This window comes from Canis lupus, chromosome X (genome assembly GCF_011100685.1).
Source record: "Canis lupus familiaris isolate Mischka breed German Shepherd chromosome X, alternate assembly UU_Cfam_GSD_1.0, whole genome shotgun sequence".
Lineage (NCBI taxonomy): Eukaryota > Metazoa > Chordata > Mammalia > Carnivora > Canidae > Canis > Canis lupus.
Genome location: NC_049260.1, coordinates 14646323 through 14670083, shown reverse-complemented (window position 1 = coordinate 14670083; position 23761 = coordinate 14646323). Strand labels below are relative to the sequence as shown.

General features: G+C 38.0%; 1 protein-coding gene across 13 annotated transcripts in view; it reads right to left on the bottom strand.

Moving 5' to 3' along the window:
- Positions 1-23761, bottom strand: part of CDKL5 (cyclin dependent kinase like 5) — a 212744-nt gene that overhangs the window by 139527 nt on the left and 49456 nt on the right. For 5 of the 13 annotated variants that reach the window (XM_038586972.1, XM_038586964.1, XM_038586970.1 and 2 more), the window contains one exon: positions 20649-20712. The exons of 5 other annotated variants lie outside the window; for them this stretch is intronic. The gene's annotated coding sequence lies outside the window, so the exon portion shown is untranslated. Of the gene's footprint in view, positions 1-759; positions 893-1363; positions 1468-19887; positions 19939-20648; positions 20713-23761 lie in introns of those variants that run through there. 3 more of the 13 variants (XM_038586966.1, XM_038586965.1, XM_038586976.1) reach the window with 3 other exon arrangements.

Below are 23761 nucleotides of genomic sequence, written 5' to 3'. Positions count from 1 at the left end.
ACTCTTGATCTCAGGGTCAAGAGTTCAAGCCCTATATTGGGTATAGAGATTAATAAATAAGTAAATCTGTTTTTAAACTATAGTGAGATTCAATTTCTCAGATTAGCAAAAAAACCAAAACATGCCACGTTGATAAGAGCATGAAGAAATTAGATTTATTCATACATTACTGGTGGGAATGTATATTAATACAATTTTTTGGAGGTTAATTTAAAAACATCTTTCAAAACTAAAAACAAATATATCCTAATGACTCAGTAATTAAATGTCTAGAAATTGATCATCAGAAACACACAAATACACACACAGATAAGCATACATAACTCACAATAGTATTGCTTGTAAAAGCAAAAAAATGGAAACAACCTTTAAGTACATATTAATAGGGGCATGGTTAAATGAACTGTGGTACATCCACTCAATTTTTTTAAGCTAGACACAGGAAATATGTCTATTTCACAAATTTGAGTTTTCACTCATTTTCCAATAAATCAAAATCATACTTAAAATTGTATTCTAATTAAATACTATATACATCTGTTTAATACACTGGTTCTACATAAAATTATATTTGAAAAAAGATATTTATTGCTATTTCTTGGAAGTTTGAGAAATCTACTAATTGAAATCTATATAAAAGTACCTGGTTGAATTTACTGGACCTGAAGACATCAAGCAATTTCAAACACTGTCAATAATCTGGAAAATTCACAAAGGCTGCTTGCGTGCTAAACGGTGTTAATGCTGTCACAAACTGACCTTCTTATCATGTCTCCAGACTCCTGGTCCTTGAAACTGATGTGACTGTAGACTGGAGATTATATCCGAGAGATTCTCAAGCCTGAGTTTCTCTCACCAAGTTAAGAGCTGACCTTGACAACTTTCATTTCCTCAGTTAAAAAACATAAATCTCGGGATCCCTGGGTGGCGCAGCGGTTTGGCGCCTGCCTTTGGCCCAGGGCGCGATCCTGGAGACCCGGGATCGAATCCCACGTCGGGCTCCCGGTGCATGGAGCCTGCTTCTCCCTCTGCCTGTGTCTCTGCCTCTCTCTCTCTCTCTCTCTGTGACTATCATAAATAAATAAAAATTAAAAAAAAAAAAAAAAAAAAACATAAATCTCTTCTGTTGGATGATCTCTGAGGTCCCTTGTAGCTTTCAAATCCCACAATTTCATTTCTAAAAACTCAGAACCTCTCAAACTGAAAATGAGTGTCAAAATCCTCAATTCCTAAGGGATCAGTATAAAATACACATACTTTCCCTTCTCTCTTTTTATTATGGTTCCAAATTACTTACCAAAGTAAGTTTCAAAAGCAATTGAGTAAAATCAGCTTACAACAAGAGAAGGAGTGGCATGATTACCTTTCAGTCTACTTCAGAAAAACTGCAAAACCAGAATATGTGGAATGCTTCTAGTCAAACATCTGGTGATTAAACTATTCCTGGGAGGGTCACTTATGCTAAAGGGAAAAAACAAATAGCAATAATAACTAGACAGCAGCAACTTCACGAGGCATGAAAAAGTCTGGGATATTTTCCAAATGGGTTGGGAGGAAGTTATTTTTATTTAGAGATATTTGTGTCCTATTTAAAACATAGAAGGAACTTAAGAAAATCAAGCTAAAGATCTTAAAGTTCCTCAGTCAGCTGTCTGTCCTGTTAACTTCAGAAGACTAACAATACTTTGACCAAACAAATTAACAGTAAAAATCGCAAGCAATTCATAAAGGCAATTAATTGATGAAAGCATTCAATTAAGTTCAAGGGATATGAAAGGAACCTAGGTGGTGGAGTTGGTTGAGTGTCCAACTCTTGGTTTCAGCTCAGGTCACAATCTCAGGGTCATAAGATCGAGCACCAAGTTGGGCTCTGGGCTCAGCATGGAGTCCGCTTGAGATTCTTCCTCTCACTCTCCCTCTGCCCCTCCCACTCATGCTCTCACATGTTCTATCTCTCTCTCTTTCTAATAATCTTTAAAAAAGAGAGAGAGAGAGAGAGAGAGAGAGGGAAAGAGATCTGAACACATAACTAATAAGTAATAAAATCTTAAAAATAAAATGTAAAGGGGCACCTGGGCGGCTCAGTCCATTAAGCATCTGCTTTCTACTCAGGTCCTGATCCCAGGGCCCTGACCCATGTCGGGTTCCCTGCTAAGCAGGGAGCCTGCTTCTCCCTCTCCCTCTGCCCCTCCCCCTGCTCGTGCTCTCTCTCTCTCTCTCTCAAATAAAATCTTAAAAAATAAATTAAAATTTAAAAAGGAAAGATAGGTTCTTTCCTTCAAGGAAATCACAATTTAAAAAAAACTAAACAAAATTATGCTTAACGGGGCTTTTGAATTACATACAGCTCTCCCACATATTAACTTAATGTTGAGCTGAAGCTTTGATTTGCTTCTATTCATAAACTGAGGTTAAGTGACACTGATACCAAATATGTGGCATCTTTTCCAACACCAACTGGGTGTCCCTACACTCCATTCTAACACTACCCAGAGTTAACATCAGACTCCACAGGTTTAAATGGTTGGTCCCACAGACTTAAGACACCAGTCACAAGTTCCAGGTCCCCAGGCCACCTGCTCTTAGGTCCACCTTGGCTAAAACGTTGGGGATTCCCACGAACTCCTCCTCAGGTTTGATAATTTCCTAGAATGACTCACAGAACTCAGGAAAATGCTTTACTTACTGATGTGGAGAACAAAGGCAAAATATAGGGGAAAAAATTAAACTTTATTTTAACTTACAAGTACTTGAGACAGGCAGAGTAACCTTCATCCAGGAACTCAACTGCCTCAGTGTGAGTATGTTGCTAAAGGTAAAAGGCAACATTAGCTTGACATTAGCCCAACCTCCAGGATCCTGTAAAAATCCCTTTGGAGGGCAGCCCCGGTGGCACAGCAGTTTAGCGCCACCTGCAGCCCGGGGTGTGATCCCAGGATCGAGTCCCACATCAGGCTCCCTGCATGGAGCCTGCTTCTGCCTCTGCCTGTGTCTCTGCCTCTCTCTCTTTCTCTCTCTCTCTCATGAATAAATAAAAAAATAAAAAATAATAATAATAAAAATATTAATAAAATTAATAAAAAATAATAATAATAAAAATCCCTTTGGAAACTTCCTTTATCTCTACCCTCCCACCCCCAGCCCCCGCCAAGATATATGTAGCTATCACCCTCCAAACATATGACCCACTTGATAGACATCTGATGGGTCTCATGACTAAGGTTTTACTAGACAGTAGTAAATGATCCCTCAAGGTCCTGGAAACCTTGTTTTCCAATTTCTTAGAGACTTACAGTATCCCTAACCTCCCCTCAACTTCAAAGTATATAATCAGTAACTCCTCACCACCCCAGTACTTAACTCAGGAAATACCCAAATGGAAGAGACGAACAGAACAAGGTGGGGGGGGGGCACAAAGGGCTTCTTCCATACCCTCTTAGAGTGCACCACCCTCCAAGCACCTCGGTTGTGTTCACCAATCCAGAAGTTCCCCAAACCCAGCTGTCTAGGGGTTTTTATGAGGGTTTCATTGTGTAGGCATAATTCACTAAATCACTGGCAATTGATAACAGAATTCAATCTCCAGCCTCTCTCCCCTGCCCAGCAGTACAGGTGGGAAAAGGAAGTTGAAATTTCTAACCTTCTAGGAGCACCTGGCTGGCTAAATGGGTGAAGCATGGGACTCTAGATCTTGGGGTTGTGAGTTCATGTCCCACGTTGGACGAAGAGCTTACTTAAATTAAAAAAAATAGAAAGTTCATGGGATCCCTGGGTGGCGCAGTGGTTTGGCGCCTGCCTTTGGCCCAGGGCGTGATTCTGGAAATCCGGGATCGAGTCCCACGTTGGGCTCCCGGTGCATGGAGCCTGCTTCTCCCTCTGCCTGTGTCTCTGCCTCTCTTTCTGTGTGTGTGACTATCATAAATAAATAAAAATTTAAAAAAAAAAAATAGAAAGTTCTAACCTTCTAATCATTTGTTATCCTTCAGGTGACCAGGCCCCATCCAGAAAGTTATCTACAGACTCTGCCAGGAGTCATTCCACTAGCATGCAAAAGACATCACTCAGGAGGTTGAGGTAACATTTTTAAGGTAAGAACAGAATATTCAATAGACAAAGGATAAAGTATTCTAGGCATTCTAGGCAATATTTGTGCTAACATAGGCAAAAAAAAAAAAAAAAAAAAAGCCACCTGGGTGGCTCAGCAGTTGAGCATCTGCCTTTGGCTCAGGTTGTGATCCCGGGGTCCCTGCAGGGAGCTGCTTCTCCCTCTACCTATGTCTCTGCCTCTCTCTGTAGGACTCTCATGAATAAATAAATAAATAAAATATTTAAAAATAAATAAAATAAGCAAAAAAAAAAAAAGATTATTTGTAGAATTCAAGTCATTCTGCTTCTCTGAAATCAGGGCACAGGTCCAGGAATGGTAAGAAATGAGGCTGGGACTAAATCATAAAAAGCCTTGTATGCCAAGCCACAGATATGTTTCCCTATGTTTAAAGAAAGGATTCAACTACAGACAGTATAAGAACTTTGAAGTTCTCTGCCAGAGACAACAGGAAATCAAGAGAAGACTTTTAGGTGAATATTTATTAGTGCTGTTCCAGAAAAATCACCATGGAAGCAGGGAGAATGTTAGGGCAGAAACACTAATCAGAACGTTACTGATTGATGAGGCCAAGCACAAAATGATGAAAATCTCAACTAAAACAGCAACAGTGAGATCAGAGAAAGGAGGACAGACTTAAGATATTTAGAAGATGTATTCAAAAGACACAGTGACAGGGCACCTCAGTGGCTCAATCAGTTGAGCCTTAGACTCTTGACCTCAGCTCAGGTCATGATCTCAGGGTCGTGAGACCAAGCCCTGAATCAGGAGCCCTGAGTCAGGCTCTGTGCTCAGCAGGCAGCCTGCTTTAGATTCTCTCTCCTTCTCCCTCTGCCCCTTCCTCCACTCCTGTGGGTGTGCACATGTGCATGTGCTCTCTCTTAAAAAAAAATTCTTTTTTAAATTTTTTAAAATTTTAAAACAGTTGATGAAAGAAAAATGGAAAATGTAGAGGCCACTTTTAGGCCACCAACTTGAACAGCAGAAACCTGAGTAAGGTAGAAGGATCCATAAAGGCCACATACCCACTCGCTGAACACAAACAGGCCCATTAGGTGACTCACCTCAAAATATCCATAAGGCCTAGATGATCAATGGGTTCCTTACACCCAGACACAGGTACCGAAAAACAAAAATTCTACATTCCCCTTACCTCTTTCACCTTCTCCCTTAACTACAAACTCCCATCACTGCCTTGTAGCAGATGGTCTCTCCTTTGCTGCCCTGCCTGCCACTCTCATGCAATGTACTCAATAAACTTCTATCTCCTTTATTCTGCCTTGGGTGAATTCTTTCACTGCCTGTGACGCTGGCCTCCATGGGTTGAGAGGCCTCACAGCAAAGTCTAGATGATGGCAAAATTTATACCTTGACTACTAGGTGGACTGAGGGCACTGCTAACTGAAACTAGGAATACAGAATTAAGTATTACATGACTTACAATTATGGAGTCTTATATGTTTACATGGGAAGTTTTGTGCTGCACAATACAGATATATCATGGATAGCTGAATGAATACAAAGTTGAACTTCAGGTCAATACTACAGAATATAAGCCATATACATTGAAAATATGAGAAACTCAAGGCTTAACATATTTAATTTCCAAATTCTTTTTTAAAGATTTTTTTATTCATTTATTTGAGAGAGAGCAGAGCAAGTGAAAACAAGAGTATACGGACAGGGGCATAGGGAGAAGGAGAAGCAGACTCCCTACTGAGCAAGGAGCCCAATATGGGGCTCAATCCCAGGACCCTGGGGTCATGACCTGAGCTGAAGGCAAACACTTAACATACTGAGCCACCCACACACCCCCTTAATTTCCAAGTTAAGGCAACTTCATAAGGAATATAACTTGCACTGTGGGTAAAAAGTGCCTGTCATGTATTCTCAGCCTCCATGATTAAGTCATTTTTCAGATGAATATATTATAATCACATCCTTATAGAATCCTTGGAAAAGATGCTTGGAAAGAGACTGATTCATAGAATTGTGGCATTTTGAGCAACACAAAGCCAAAATCATTTTTTTTTTTTCTTTTGCCAAAATCATTTAGACCAGAGTTTCTCCAACTATTTGCAGTAAAAGTCTACTTTGTTTGTTTTCCAATCTCATGTAATTGTATTGTAAAATACAGTAAAAATGGTGTGGCAATATTAAATTACCTTAGTTTCCATACTCTTACCCTTACTTTTTAAGTACTTTAAAAAAATTTTTTTTTTAATTTTTTATTTATTTATGATAGTCACACACAGAGAGAAAGAGAGAGGCAGAGAGAGAAGCAGGCTCCATGCACCGGGAGCCCGACGTGGGATTCGATCCCGGGTCTCCAGAATCACGCCCTGGGCCAAAGGCAGGCGCTAAACTGCTGCGCCACCCAGGGATCCCACTTTTTAAGTACTTTTATACAAAAATAGTTAATACTTTTAAGACTCAATATTTTAAAACTTAAAATTCAAAAACTTAATTTTCTTTCTCATGCACATGTTCTCTCTCAAATAAATAAAATCTTTTAAAAATTTTATTTATTTGAGAGAGAGTGAGAGAGAGTGAGAGAGAGAGAACAGGAGCAGGGAGGAGGGGCAGAGGGAGAAAGAGAAGCAGACTCCCTGCTGAATGGGGGCCTGGCGTTGGGCCCTGGTGATCCCAGGACCCAGACCCAGAGATTATGACCTGAGTGGAAGGCAGACAGTTAACTGACTGAGCCGCCAAGGGTATCCCAAATAAAATATTTTTAAAAAAGAAAAAAAACATTGAAATTTCCCACTGCCTGCCCAAAAAAGTCTAAATTTCTAAGGCATTAATGTCAAGGAAAATAACTAAAGACATCTCTTTCACTCAGTCACTCATTTATTCATCATTCAGCAAATACCTATTGAATACCTATAAAGTAGGTTAGAGATCATCTCATTGGCCCTTATTTTACAGAGGGGAAAATTCAGGCTCAAGATAAGATATTACTCAATGTAAAATTAACTATAACCTTTGGCAATTGGCTTTCCTGTGAATTTAACTATAATAATCACCCACTTTCTCCTCTATAAAGAATTCTTGGCTCCAAACCAACTGCACTTACTTATCAACACCTAGAACATGCCTTTCACATTCCCACTTCTGTGCTTTTGTTCAGATCATTTCTGCACACCTAGCCCCAGTCTTTGCAGACTGAAATGTTAATCATCATTTTTCAAAAATCAAGTAAATTGTAACTTCCTCTCTATTTAGCACAGTTAAAAGTTATCCTCTATAAAAATCTATAAACTTGGCTTTTTTCTTTAGGTAAGATTATGTGATAGATTCTCATGATAAAAATTCAAAAGAATAGTCTATAAATTCTTACAGCATTTATATGACTTTAATCAAATACTTAAATACTTATTGTTTACATACATATATCTCCCTTAATCAAAATTTTCTTAGAACTAGATAATATCCATACCTTTACTAAATGCTGTGTCTAGGTCTTGCACATAAAATGAGTACTCAAAAAAGTATTTTTTTTTAATTTCTAAAACAAAACAAATAAAATTCAGGTATTTCTAAAGCGGGGGGGGTCATTTTCATTTCTTATCAAATCTTTAATGAAGTATCAAAATTAAAAAAAAAATCAATCCACATTGCAACTCTTTTCTGCTGTCAACAAAGAACTTAATAATGATCCACATTTCCAAAATAAGAATGGACTATGCATATTTATAACACTGACCCAGAATGAACTTGTAAAAAATATTACTGTCAATTACCATCTGTATGTGGATTATTCATAGTACATTTTACTTTACAGACCCATAGTACTTGTTGTGTTTTTAATTTCATGCAAATAATAAGTAAAGCCCAGTGAAATATAAGTACCATCTTGGGGTGCCTGGGTGGCTCAGCAGTTGAGCGTCTGCCTTCGGCTCAGGGCACGATCCTGGGATCCCGGGATCAAGTCCCATGTCGGGCTCCCTGCAAGGAGCCTGCTTCTCCCTCTTCTATGTCTCTGCCTCACTCTCTCTGTGTCTCATGAATAAATAAATTATTATTTAAAAAAATAAAAATAAAAAAATTAACTACCATCTTTCTGTTTAAGGAATCACAGAATCTAAAAATTAAAAGAAACCCTACCTAGTCATTACATGAATGAGGAAATAAAGCTTATATTCAGGTTTCATAATTAGCTTATTAAGAAAGAGCTCTGTTCTGGCTTGACTGAAGGGCCATTCACAATATAGTAAGTGGGAAAACTAGAGAGCTTCCTTGTGTCCTCGGTGCCTGCTTCTCAGCACATTATCATCATTTTCCTTCAAATAATTCCCAGTTTACTTAATCACAGACACAGATTAAATATTTTAAAGAAACCCATGCATTTTTAAAATGTAAATATTGTCTATTATCTACTTTGAATTATTCAAACATATGCTTGACTATGTCAACGTAGCTTAAAATATCCTAATAATTTTAAAAGTCAAAAAGTTGAGTTTTTAATTTCTACAATGTTGAATGTGATAGAACCAACCAAAGTCTACCAGCCTTCGTATGTCTCTATAAATAATGAGGCTGAGGAGAAGACAGTTTCTCTGTGGCATGTCTCACCCACAGAAATGCTCATGTCGTGATCTTGGGATCCTGGGATCAGGCTCTGCACTCAGCAGGAAGTCTTCTTGAGATCGTCTGTGTCCCTCCATCTCTGACCCTGCCCCCATTGACTCTCTAAGATCTTTAAAAAAGAAAAAGAAAGGGACGCCTGGGTGGCTCAGCCCTTGAGTGTCTGTCTGCCTTTGGCTCAGGGCGTGATCCCGAAGACCTGGAATTGAGTCCCACATTGGGCTCCCTGCATGGAGCCTGCTTCTCCCTCTGCCTGTGTCTCTGCCTGTGTGTGTGTGTGTGTCTCTCATGAATAAATAAATAAAATCTTTAAAAAAAAAAAATCCTTCTTAGAAAAATGAAAAATCAGGGTGCCTGGGTGGCTCAGTCAGTTAAGCATCTGATTTGATTTCAGTTCTGGTCATGACCTCAGAGGTGTAAATTCAAGCACCACATCAGCTCCACGCTAGGTATGGAACCTGCGTAAGATCCTCTCTCTCCTTATCGCCCCCTCCCCCTCCTTCCTCTCTTTAAAAAAAGGGGGGGGGGGGATGAAAAACCGTTATTTCAATAATCCAACACTAATTAGACTGATGAACAATCAGGTCCACTGCACTCCTTATTGGCACAAACCCTTCCTCTACCTGGACCCTCTTTCAATTCTGAGAATCAGGGTGTCTTCTAACATGAGGTCAACCCTCAGTAATTATGTGACCACAGACAAGTTATTTAACCTTTTTAAGCCTCTTTTCTCATTCACTAAGAGGGACTGATACTACCTACTTATAGGCTAATGGGGAGGATTAGAGGTTCTATAAGTAAAGCCTCTGATGCATGGAAAGCACATAATAAAAAACAACTATTATTAGTAATTAAATAATATCACTAATTTAACATAATAAAGGAAATAAGGCTAATAACTCTAGAAAGTGGGATTTATCATCTCAATTATGAGTCTGCATTTGAAGAGATTCCCCAAATGAGACAAGTAATTTATGTCAAGACCCCAAAAGGAGGGATCCCTGGGTGGCGCAGCGGTTTGGCGCCTGCCTTTGGCCCAGGGCGCGATCCTGGAGACCCGGGATCGAGTCCCACGTCGGGCTCCCGGTGCATGGAGCCTGCTTCTCCCTCTGCCTGTGTCTCTGCCTCTCTCTCTCTCTCTGTGACTATCATGAATAAATAAATAAAATCTTTAAAAAAAAAAAAAAAAAAAAGACCCCAAAAGGAATAATAGATTCATGAAATGTCATTAGCATTTTTAAAAGCAATGTTTTTGCTGAAGTAAATAAAACATTTTTAAGGCAAGTAATATCTTAGTCTTGCCATTCTGATGACAATTAAATTATTTGCAAAGCACTGTTATTTTATTAAGTTGAATTTTGTCACTGGAAAATTTTGTACTCAGCCTAAACAATTTAGAACTACGCTAAATCGAGAATCATTTCTGAAACTGTGCTGTATTATCAATATTACTGATAATACAGAGTCTTATAAGATACATTCCACTAACTGTATAAAGTAAAACACCTTCCATTGCACCAAGACAAAAACCAAGAATTGACAGATTGATAAGCATCGATAAGCAGAGCTGCTGAGATATATTTGTAAAGCATTTGATTTAGAGTAAAAGCAAATGCACTTCAGTTAACTGTAGCTCTAAAAGGTTTCATGGAAGAAACCACAGAAATGAGACAAATAAAAAAGGTATAGTTAGGGGACCACAAACGGAAGTACTCTGCTTAAACTATGAAGACAACCCTCATTTTTAAAAGATAAAACACAGAAAGGAGAGGTGAGTTACAAAGTCTAAACTCTAAAGAAATGTGCTATCAATTAATTACTATCAAAGGATAAAAAAAGGTGGAGGCAATAGAGATTCTCATTTAGAACAAGTGAAATAACTTTAACAAACACTGTTTCCATAAAGGATACTTTATTCCAACAAAATTAAACCAAATAGGAAAAGCATTTCCAGAATGTTGGTGTGAGGATCTCCACATGGACCTTCTTCCCCAGCAACACAATCTTAATTAATGAAAATTATATTTACAGTCTCTCAAAATTGCCTTAAGGACATTTGCCTTAGCAGCAAAAGCAGAATCATTTATTTAAGAAAATCTGTGGCATCTGAGGCACAACCCACTTTCTTACTCCACCCTACCCCCAGCTCTACTCCACGTGGGTGTAGCCAGGAAGACCAGGCATCCTCTAATCCCAGCTCCCAGACTAGGGCAAAAGTGTCTCTCTGTAAGCAGCAGGTTTCCAGTTATCTTTCCCCCATCCCCAGCTCCAAGGTGTAGAAACTCTACTGCAGGCAAGCATGGCTGAGAAAATGGGGGCTCCTGCCTCCACCCAGCCCCCACACATAGGACAGAAGCTTTACTCCAGGCAAGGCAGGCTGAAAATACTGGGAAATTCTGAAGTAGAAAACTAAATAACCAAAATGAAAAATTCATTAACACACACCTAGCACCCAGATTCTGGTTTCTAACACTATTCTTTAAAAAAAGGAACCAGGGCTCTCTGAAGAAATGGCTGATTCTAAGACTGGGGCAAGAAATGAACAAGAGAAGCATGTTGTGCCAAGAAAGGAAGTATTCAAACAAACAAAAAGATGAGTTAAGTCAAAGTGGCACAGAAGGCAAACGAAAGAGACCCCAATGACCAAAGCAGAAGGAATGTAAGCAACAAAATACAGTAGTAGTATTGGATTGGGATTATAACCCAGAGTATAAAATAAATATCCATGTCTGTGATGGTATAAATGATTGAATAAATAAATGGGAGAGAGTGGCAAAATCTCCCATCCAAAAGAAACCGGAATAATTTATTTACTCTACCCTCAATTAGTGTGGAGTGGCCTATACAGTGATATTCTTCCAAGGCCTGGGGAGGGAGGGTATTTATCGATAACAGGACATTACTGTGGAGAAAACTGACAAACACTACCTCAGCCATGTGATCAGGATTACCATCAACAGTGATAAACTATGTCAATAACATATACCCTTGATATGGTGTGACAAGAATGGCACTTTGCCTCTATGGTCTTCTTCTCAAAAACATGTAACATCAGTCTAATCACAAGAAAAACATTGGACAAATCCTAATTGTAGGACACTCTACAAAATACATAATCAGTACTAATCAACACTTAAATTCATCAAAAATACAAAGTTTCAGAATCTGTAACAATCAAGAGGAGCCTATGGAAACATTACAACTAAATGTAATGTGGCATCCTAGATGGAATCCTGGAAAAGAAAAAATACAGTAGAAAAAAACTATGGTAATCTGAATAAAGTACAGATTTTAATATCAATAATCAGCTTCAATACTGCTTTAACTAATTGTAATGAATGTACCATACTAATATAAGGTGTTAATAATAGAGGAAACTGGGTGTGGGGCATATGGAAACTTTCTTTATAATCTTAGCAATTTTTCTGTAAACTGAAAACTATCTTAAATTCTGTTTTAGGGATCCCTGGGTGGCGCAGTGGTTTGGCCCAGGGCGCGATCCTGGAGACCCGGGATCGAATCCCACATCGGGCTCCCGGTGCATGGAGCCTGCCTCTCTCTCTCTCTCTCTCTCTCTCTCTGTGACTATCATAAATAAATAAAAAATTTAAAAAAATTCTGTTTTAAAGATTTTCTTTGAGAGAGAGTGAGAGAGAGCAGGGGAGAGGGGCAGACAGAGGAGAAGCAGAGCCACCAAGGAACACCTAAGTTAATAGGTTCATTTTTAAAAAACTCATTAGAGGGGCTCTACAGTTGACAGCTGACAGCAGAAAAAATCAGTGAACTTGTGGATTGATAAAGATTATACCTTCTGAATAAAAGAGAGGAAAACAATGAAGAAAACTAAGCAGGGACTCAAAGAAATGTGGGACACCACTAAGTGCACTTTCATGAAGGTAATGTTGTATGTTAACTTGACTGGGCCACAAAGTGCCCAGGTATTTGATTAAACATTCTGGATGTGTCTATAAAGATTATTTCTAAATGAAGACTAACAGTTGAATCTGCAGACTCAGTAAACCAGAATGCCCTCCCCAATGGGGATGGGCTTCATCCAATCCATTGAAGGCCTGAATATAGAGTAAAAGGCTGAGCAAGAGAGAAATTGTTCCTGCTTAATGGTGTCTGGTCTTCAAACTGTGGTATCAGTCTTTTCCAGCCTTAGCCTTGGACTAGAACTTACACAATTGGTTCTCAAGCTTTCAGACTGCAGATCTTGGAATATCTCAGCCTCCATAACTGCATGAGCCAATTCCTTATAATAAATATCTCTTTATATCTGTATATCTCTGTGAATATATGTATATACCCCTATTGGTTCCATCTCTGGAGAACCCAGACTAATATACACAACACCACACAAGATAATGGGAGTACCAAAAGTAGGAGAGAGAGAGAGAGAACAGAAAAAATATTATAGGAATAATGTCTGAAACCTAAAATCTGATTTAAAACACACACACAGGGATGCCTGGGTGGCTCAGCAGTTAAGCGTCTGCCTTCAGCTCAGGGCATGATCCTGGAGCCCCGGGATTGAGTCCCACATCAGGCTCCCAGCATGGAGCCTGCTTCTGTATGTGTCTCCTATCCCACCCCCCACTCCTCATCTCATGAATAAATAAAATCTTTAAAAAAAAAAAAAAGGACTAAAACTATTAGGTTGAAACTAAGGAAATCTGAATAAAGTATGCACTTAGATAATAAGCAATATCAGTAATCCATAACCAGTAATCAATAGTCAATTACTAAATATAAACATTCTATACTGTTAAAAGAGTCAATCCATCAAAAAGGTGTAAAAATTACAGACATACACACCGAAAATGAACCAAAGAAATAAGAAAATTTGGATGAATACAAAAACAAGATTGATAATAAAGGATCAACTGCAGAGAAAATACTCAAGGGCTCCTATCTTTGTTAATGCATCAATATCTAAATGTGATTACAAGCTTTGTCTGAAAAATATGTTTTCTAGTCTTCGGTTATACAAGTTACTAAGGAATGGTAATAACTGCTTCTTTTATGAATATATTACAGTAATAAAATCTAGAACTGTCATATAAATAAACATCTCTATAAAACATTTTTTTTAATAAAACATTTTCTAAATTTAAGTGTTAGAAAATAGGAATAACTATAAACATTTTAGTAGCTGTTTACATTGTCCTTTCCAAGAAAAGCAACAGATCAAGTTTGGAACATTAAAATAACCACCATCAATTTTAATTTCTATTAATAATAAATATTAAAGTTCAAATGTATTGCAAATAATGTACAAATTATGTGAGAGGGGAAAAGTAGAAATGCTATTTTTCCATTTATCATTTTCTTAAAATGTTATTTAAAAATTACACAGTTTAGGGGTGGGTACCTAGGGGGCTCAGTTGGTTAAGTGTCTGCCTTTGGCTCAGGTCATGATCTCTGGATCCTGGGATTGAGTTCTGCATCAGGATCCCTGCTCAACGGGGAAACTGCTTCCCTCCCCCACTCTGTTCATGCTCTCTCTCACTATCTCTCTCTCTCAAATAAGTAAATAAAATCTTTTAAAAAATAAAACAATTAAAAATAAATAAATAAAAATTACACAATTTAAGATATATAAAAACTCAAGACACATCATAGGAAAATTGTGTTTCAAAATGTAAGATCTTTGATATTGAACTTCTTTAGAAAAGTTTCATAAATAGGTTCTTGAAAATTGTAGAGGCCACTTTTAGACAAGAGTCTTGAGCAATAGAAACTTACTTGAGCAAAGCAAATGGGCCCACAGCGACCAATAGGCTAAATGCAAAACAGGCTCATTAAGTGACGGACCTCAAAATAGCAATAGGTCCAAACTAACCAATGGGCTACTTACGACCAGACACAGTTACCAAAAAAGGGAAAATTCCATTTCCCCTACTCTTTCACTCCGACCTATAACTGTGGCCCCTCACCTTAGCCTTATCATGGATCGTTTCTCCTTTGATATCCTGCCTGCTGTTCCTTTGCAGTGTATTCAATAAATTTATCTCCTTTGTTCTGCCTTGGGTGAATTCTTTCATAACCCATATTGCTGGCCTCCGTCTGATAGGGATGCCCCACAGAAATCATGTACTATCTTATGTTCATTTCTAACTTTGGAATAGAAAATACCAGGCAGCCCCGGTGGCACAGCAGTTTAGCGCTGCCTGCAGCCCAGGGTGTGATCCTGGAGACCTGGGATCGAGTCCCACATCAGTCTCCTTGCATGGAGCCTGCTTCTCCCTCTGCCTATGTCTCTGCCTCTCTCTCTCTCTCTCTCTCTCTCTCTCTCTCTCTGTGTGTGTGTGTGTGTTTCTCATGAATGAATGAATGAATGAATGAATAATAAAAGAAAAAAGAAAATACCTATGCCCTGAATTGCCTCTCCACCAAGTAAAGTACCTAGAGGCAAGGATTCCATTTTCACAGTTCTGTATTTCGTCTGTGCAGCAAAACAGACTTCTACCTTTATCTTCATCTACCACTAACTCTGTGACCTTGGGTAAGTCACTTCCATTTAATTAAAAGGTCCTGGACTGTAATACTACAGTGTGTACACTTTAATCTTTAGTTATTCAAAATTATTGAAGGTGCTGTAGGGAATAAAATTTTGCCACCCTAAAATGTTTCTGGGATCCCTGAGTGGCTCAGTCAGTTACCCATCTGACTCTTGATCTTAGCTCAGGTCTTGATTTCAGGGTCAAGAGTTCTAGCCCCAGGTTGGGCTCCACAATGGGGGTGGAATGTACATCAAAAAGAGAAAGAGAACCAACAGGATTTGAGTTCAGAAACACCTCTTAGTAGAGTGGTTGCTTTTCATGTTTTCCAGGAGATATGAGAGAAAGTACATCTGTGTCCAGGAAAGTTCTCCAAAGGGACAGAGGCTGACATCTTAGAAAGCCCTTCAAATTAAATGCAATGTAGTTCTAAATCTGTCCCTGCTGGTTATTTTTGAGAAATTACAAACACAGAAGCTTTTAAAAGCCAAGTAGAATTCACCCAGGTGCCCCTGAATGGCTCCATGCATTAAGCGTCTGCTTCTCTCTCCCTCCTTCTTCCTCTCCCTCTCGCTGTACTGAGCCCTCTCTGGATCTCTCAAATAAATAAATCTTAAAATTTTTTTTTAATTTAGGGGAAAAAAAAGTCAGCCTTTTGTAAAAGGGATTTACATTTATAAGGGAAATGTCCTTTGTAAGAGTGTCTCCCAATCTGGAACTGAAAGAAGACATGACTCTAAATCTCTAGAAATTGTTAACAGGCCTGAACTGAAATCTGCATAACAACCATACCCTTGTTTACAGTGCTTTTCCTGGTAACCTCCCAAAACTGACTCCCTACCTCCAATATCTTTTGTCTTTGGCTCAAGGTGGTATCTAAGGTAATGACTTCAGCCATTTCAGAGTTACAGTTTTCCTGGGTCTCTCCCTGGTTTACAGAAGTTATACATATTATTAAAAGTTGCTTGAGTACTTCTTGTTAATCTCATGTCAATTTCATTCTTAGACCAGCTAGAATAATTTTAAAAAGTAGAAGTAAACTTCTCTTCCCCAATAGTTCCTAAACTTAGTGATACCATTAAACTTTTAAATCAGAAAGCACTGTTGCAAGAGGTAGGAGGGGACTTTAGAAGAGATAGAAACTTGGAGACCAGCAGAACAACTAGAATTAGTATTGCAAAAGGCCAGGTAAGAGAGTACAGACTTTAATTAAGGTAATAAGAGTGATGAGAACAAAGGCAAAAGAAATGTAGATAAAATTACATTTCCTTACAACTTACAGCCCACCGACAAACACTTGAGACAGGCAGCGTATGACATTCCTCAAAGAACACACAACCTTCTTAATGCTTTGCTAGAGGCAAAAAGTAACCTTTGCTGACAAAAGCCAGACCTCCAGGATCCTGAAGTCTTCTTTAACATATGAAAATTCTTTTGGAAACTTCCTTTGTCTTTACCCGCCCCCCCCCCCCCCCAACTTAAAGTATGTAATCAATTACTCCCCACAATCCCAAGGCAGCTCTTACGTCCACGGGTCCTGTCCGATGCCTTAATAAAAACACTGTTTTGCACCAAAACCGCCTCAAGAATTCTTTGAGGGGCGCCTGGGTGGTTCGGCAGTTGAGCATCTGCCTTCAGCTCAGGTCGTGATCCCAGGATCCTGGGATCCAGTCCAGCATCAGGCTCCCAGCAGGGAGCCTGCTTCTCCCTCTGCCTAAGTCTCTGCCTCTCTCTGTGTGTCTCTCATGAATAAATAAACAAAATCTTTAAAGAAAAAAAAAAAGAATTCTTTCTTGATTGTTTGCTCCCAGACCACATAACAACAATAGCAGAGATGGAAATAGGATATTTTTCAGGGAAATAATTAACACATATCATAATCTTGGAATTTTTCTGTTACCATACTAGACCATGATGTGAATAATCACTGCCAGAAATGCCTAGAAAAATGGATAAAATCTAGACTGATACTGTCAAGGGGACAAAAATGATTATTTTAATCTGTAGAGATTTCATTTCATTAGAATTAAAGTTCCCTTGATGGCCTACTTTTTGTATACCATCTTCTCCCTCTAGGTCTTTAAAAAATACCACAATTCTTACACTTAAATAAAATTAGATGTCAGAGACTAAATTAGGCAAGAAGTAAAATTGAAATTCTGTTTTAAACAAAGGATCTTTCTAGTCAAAGAAGTAAAAAGCGTTGGTTTCACACACCTCACTTATAACTAGGATTTTTCTGGACTACTGATTAAAGATAAGATACTGAAATGAAAGACTGGTAAGGAGGGGCACACAAAACTCTTTTGTGAAGCCATTACTTTTAGAGGTTTCTTTGGTTTTCTTTTTTTGTTTGTTTTTATTTCCTTGAGACAGCGAGAAAGCACAAGCGGGGGAGCAGACACCCGGCTGAGCAGGGAGCTCTATGTGGCGCTCAATCCCAGGACCCTGGCATCACAACCCCAGCCAAAGGCAGATGCTTAACCAACTGACTGAGCCACCCACGCACCCCAGCCATTACCTTTTGTACAGTATCTTACTCTATCTTCTGTGAGGTCACAACAACAAATAACATAAGACATCTTCAAAGTCACTAAGCAAGGGATCTTGGATACTTCAAGAACTTTTGTTTTAAATGTATATACAGTTGACCCTTCAACAACACAGGGATTGGGAGTACTGACCCCTGCCTGCACAGTCAAAAATCGATGTGTGACTTTGACCCCCCCCTTAACCAGAAGCCATACCAATAACATACACAGTTGATTAACACATTTTGTAGGTTATATGTATTATATACTGTGTATTCCTAAAATAAACTAGAGAAAAGAAAATGTTATTAAGAAAATCCGAAGAGGGGCACCTGGGCGGCTCAGTGGTTGAGCGTCTGCCTTCGGCTCAGGTGGTGATCCCAGGGTCCTCCATCAGGCTCCCTATAGGGAACCTGCTTCTCCCTCTGCCTATGTCTCTGCCTCTCTTTCTGTGTCTCTCACGAATAAATAAAATCTTTTTTAAAAAATCATTTAAAAAATACATTTACAGTAATATAATCTATTTATTGAAAACTATCCACATATGGATGGTCCCATCCAGTCCAAACCCATGCTGTCCAAGGGTCATCTGTAATTCACAATAATTACCTGCCTTGCATATTCTAGTAAATAGTCTTCAATTGTGTGCACAATGTGGCACACTCAAAAAAGTTACTTTTCCTTTTGTCATGAAAGCATAGAAGCATCTGTCCTATTAAAATTCAGTTTTGATCTGCATATAAAGAAAATTTTCTAATACATAAAATAAGTATTATGTATACCTCTTAATACAAATTCCTAATTATAGCCAATTGTCCATCCAGAGGGAAAGCCCAAGAAACATTCCAAAATTCAAAAAATAAACTTAGTATGAAAGGATACTTCATTGCCAAATGGAGCAAAATTGTTCCAGATTAAGGTACCAAATGCTATATCTTATTGCCCAATGAGATAAATATAAAAGGTACCACAACCTTATCCTTTAATTCATATTATCACCTTCCCATCTTGCCAAGTAACAGAAATTACCTTATTTATATGACATAGTGTATATTAATTCATGGATTTATAGGATATTCTTATACATTCTCCTAAGCAATGTTAGCATTTTATTTTAGGGCTTATGACCTAACCTATACTAAGACACTATGAAGACTCTTACAATATTTCAAATCTTTTACCTTTTCATATGTTACAAAAATTAAGGATCCACTTGACCACGAAGAGAAATATATTAACACATTTCAAAAAAACCTTGATTGCCTTGTCTAATTTTTTCTCTATATAAGATGTCAATCATTATTTCCCTGGGCCTCACCCACATTCCTTAAAAAAAAAAAAAAAAAAAAAGGAAGAAGAAGAAGAAGAAAGAAGAGGAGAAGACAATGATCACGACAAATTCCACCTAGAGTTCCAGAAGCCAGTCCTACCTATCATGGGACACTGGCCCTTGGCCACAGCTTACTGGACTAAAGAAAAAGCCTGTGGCTAAAGCCAGAACTATAATATTCTCCTATCTGGGAGATGGGAATTCAAACTCAGAGACCAATTAGCTATTAGAGAACTGAAGAAGATCCTGTAAACTCAAGGGCTTAGACTGCTATTTTAAGGCAGCTGTAACATACTAACTGCAAGTGAGTATGTGACAAATTTGAAAATGACTTAAAAAGAAGCAATTCTGAGACAAGGAGTGAGAGAAGCAATTGCTTGATTATTTCTTTCAATTAAGTCCAGGCAATATCCCAGGTTCTTACAATAAAACCTCATTTTACTTACTTATGTTTTGTTAAGGAAATTTCTATTCCTTAAGAGACTGTTTAATTATAATACGAAGTGTATCACATTAATATATTAACATATGTATTAAATAATCAATTTGGCTAATCTAACAGAGACCCAAAATAACAGTGGCTTAAATAAAAGAGTTGTTTATTTCTCTCTCATGTAAAAGTCTGGATGAGTGTCCAGTGCTTTCTAGCTCACAGACCAAGATATCTGCCTCAGCTCTCACCATTTTGCCTGCATCTCAGACACAGGGAAGAGGAAAAAGTGGGGTACAAGAGGGGCAAAACTCCTTTGTTCTTAAAGAACACCACAAAATATGTGCCCAGAGATTCCATTCATATTGTATTAGCCAAGACTTAATCCTATACCCACACACCTGGCTGCAAAGGAGACTGGGAAATGTAGTCTTTATCTGGGAGGCAAGCACCTGCTAAAAAAACATCAATTACCATAGTAAAAGTGAACAGATATTGGAAGTCAACTTAAAATATGTCAGTCTATGTTAGGTCTAAGCAATACATCTAACTCTCCAGAATACTTCAGTCATTATCAGTGAATAGTCTTTTAAAAGAAAATTAGGAAAAAATAAATTAATAAATAAAAGAAAATTAGAAGAGATTCTCCAACCCTTAAGAAGAAAAAAAAAAATGAAAATTAAATGAGAAAGAGATAAATGAACCACCGCCACACACTCACATTATGGACTGCAGGAAGGAGATAAATGAAAACTATTTCAGCATTTTCTATCTTTTATCATGTCCTTACTCTCTTACCCTCTCAGACTATTCATTAAAAAAAAAAATTCCAGAGCTAGTAGGCATGTATGTTACACATGCACTGCAAAAGACAGAAGGCAGACCTGGAAGGGAAAGGGTGCAGTGGGAATCTGAGAATAGCAGACCACTTAATTTTGCTGGCCGAATGTATCAATGTAGCTGACAAAATTTTGAGACTGTATTTCAAAGAGCCTTGAAGTTCTCAAAATCTCTTGCAAAAAGTTACCTCTTTTTATTCACCATTAGTAGAGTGGAGTATGAACATATCAGAAACTCAACACAATCTTATGACACATTTGGTTACTTTTAACTCCACATCCACCAAAGACTATGTAGAACTATTCATATTTAAATTCTGTACCTGTTTCTTTCTCAAAACTTGAAGATTTTCTGACCCGGAATTCATTTATTTGTATTGTAAAATTCTAAGAACAACAGGAAAAATCAGTGAATAAAGAGAAATTACATAGCAAAATACATTAGGAAAAGGCCATTCTATTAATTAAAAAAGTATACCATTTTAAATTCTCAAGTGATGATAGCATGTGAACATTTCCTCAGTAAATACCATAAGAAAATGGAGATCTTGAGGCTCAAAATACAACATCCCCACCATCTACTGATTAAATGAGGCCAAAAGAGATGCCCAAAATGGGAAACTCAATGTATTGGATCATTCTATTGTGAACTTGATCCAGGTAGAAACTGTGTTTCCCAGAATTCCCTTCCCGGTATGGTACATCAACTTAGAGATGGCCAAACTCTTAGAAGGTCTTTATGGTCAGACATGGTGAGGACAATATAGATGCATCTGGCAGGTTTCAGCTTGTCCTCACCTTCGTCTTGTTCCATGTCCAGCTTTTCTTCCTCACCTAACCAATAGTGGCCCAAGACCCATCAACTAGAGACAGGCTGTTGGCTTTGGATCCACCAAGGAAGTAGCTACATGGAGGTAAGAGCCTCCCACAGACCTCTCCACAACCACCCTCTTTGCATTCCCACTTTGATGGCTGTACTCACGTGGCTTGTTAAAATTTTCCCAGTAAGCTCTGACTTACACACCTGTACCAGTGCTTCAGGAGGATCTATTAGTGATTGTTTTTCTTTTTCTTAAAGACTTATTTATTGGGAGTTGGGGGATAGGTAGAGGGAGGAGAGACAGAATCTTTTTTTTTTTTTTTTTTTGAGAGACATAATCTTAAGCAGGCTCCATGCTGGCATGGAGCCTGACACAGGGCTTGATCCTACAACCCTCAGATCATGACCTGAGCAAAAACCAAGAGTCATGTGCTCAATTGATTGAGCCATCCAGGCACCCCAGTGATTATTTTCTTATCCATCCCCTTCCCGATTTTCACATCCTCAGTAACTCTACAATTGTATATAGTCTGCTTACTATGATAAATCCCTTATCCCAGAATACTCACAGTGGCTCTATTTCTTAGAATGAATCTTGAGTAATACACTCAAAATTCAGCAATTTATAATCCAGCAGTATTGACAAAAAGGATTTAATTACTAAAAGCCATTTCTCTGTTACTACTAAGCTGAATTCTTCCTAAGATAACCAGGTTCACTCCACCAATACACTTCTATATGTGAGAAATGTTCACTGCTTTCTATCAAGGCATTCCTAAAAGGACTGACTGCTCAGTTCCTTTTATTTCCCTACATATAGAACATTAAAAAAAAAAAAACATACTAAATAATCCAAATTATAGTATTTATTTATCCTAAGTTGTTTTGCTAAAAATGTTAATAGTTCTTTTATAAGTGTTGTTTAACCAACTTTGTCATTTGAGAACTTGCTAAGAGACAAATGGACTAAAACTTACTAATTTTTAAGATATCTTCTCTGAAATGAGCCCATGAATTCTAAAAATAAAATTATGAAACTGCAAAACTTATAATCATTAGAAACACCTTCCCTCCAAAAAAGAAACTAATATATACTAAGCACTCAAGTCCTGAACTACACACTCATAAGTCTGAATTCAACAATTCTTTTTTAAGTCACCTTTTCTAAAGATTCCCCAAGCCCTATTTGGAAGTTAACAACCGTAACAACCTAACATACATTTTCATACAGCTTTAAGAAATTATTTCATATTTTTTATAAGTATGGCATTAAAATATCCTATAGTTAGCCTACCTTATTCAAGGGCATAAAAACAACTCACAATTGAAATGACATTCTGCCATGAGTAAGAACAATAATTAAATACAGATTCAAGGACTGATCTCTAAAGCATTACTTATAAGTGAGAAAATTTATTACAGTTCACCAGTGAACAACACAAATTTGAACTGTGAGGGTCCACTTTTAAACAAATTTTTTGTTTTTTTATTTACCTATTTATTTACCTGAGAGAGAATGCATGTGGGGGTGGGGGTGCAGAGGGAGAAGGGGAGAGAGAATCTCCAGCAGATTCCCTGCTGAGCTCAGAGCCTGATTTAGGACTTGATCTCATGACCCTGAGATCATGACTTGAGCCAAAACCAAGAGTTAGACACTTAACCAACTGAGCCACCCAGGTGCCCCTACACAATTTTTTAAAAATAAATATGCTGGAAAATTGGAGAGTTGCAACAATTTGAAAAACAAACCACATAGCCAAAACTATCAAAAAATTTAAGAAAAACATATGTTCTGGATGCACAAAATATATGTACATACTAGTCTGCTATATCATTTACTACCATAATATATACACAAATCTATTATAAAAAGTTAAAATTTACCAAAAGTTATGCACACACACACCATACATGGTACTATTCAGTCAAGAGAAATGTAAACAAATGTAAAGATGTAGTATTAAATCGTAACTGCATAAAACTGTAGTACATATTGTACTACTGTAATAATTTCCTAGCCACTTTCTGTTGCTTTTGAGGTGAACTCAACTGCTGTATCTTCTTAAAATGCCATGTGACACTAAGCATCTCTGTGTGAGCAGTTAACCCCTCCAGTAAATTGCTTATCACAGTAAAAAGTGATCTCTCACAGTTCTCACGTAGTGTTTAGTGCAATTCTATAAACCATGAATAACACCATGGGACCCATAAAAAGTGCCACTAGTAATGCTGGAAGTGATCCCAAGAAGCAGACAAAAGTCATGACTTTACAAGAAGTTGAATTGCTGGATATGTACCGCCTAGATTGAGGTGTGCAGCTGTGGTTGCCCTACGTTTTAAGATAAATAAATCTAGAGGACCACTGTAAAAAAAAAAAAAAAAAAAAAGGATGCATGAAGCCATCACTGCAGCTACACCACAGGCACAAAAAACTTGCACTTTTTGTGAAATAGCTTTTTATCACACATTGAAAATGCAGCTTTGGAGTGCCTGAGTGCCTCAGTCAGTTGAGCGTCCAACTCTTGATATTGGCTCAGGTCATGATCTCAAGCCCCACATCAGGCTCTAAACTGGGCATGGAGCCCGCTTGAGATTCTCTCTCTCCCTTTGCCCCTC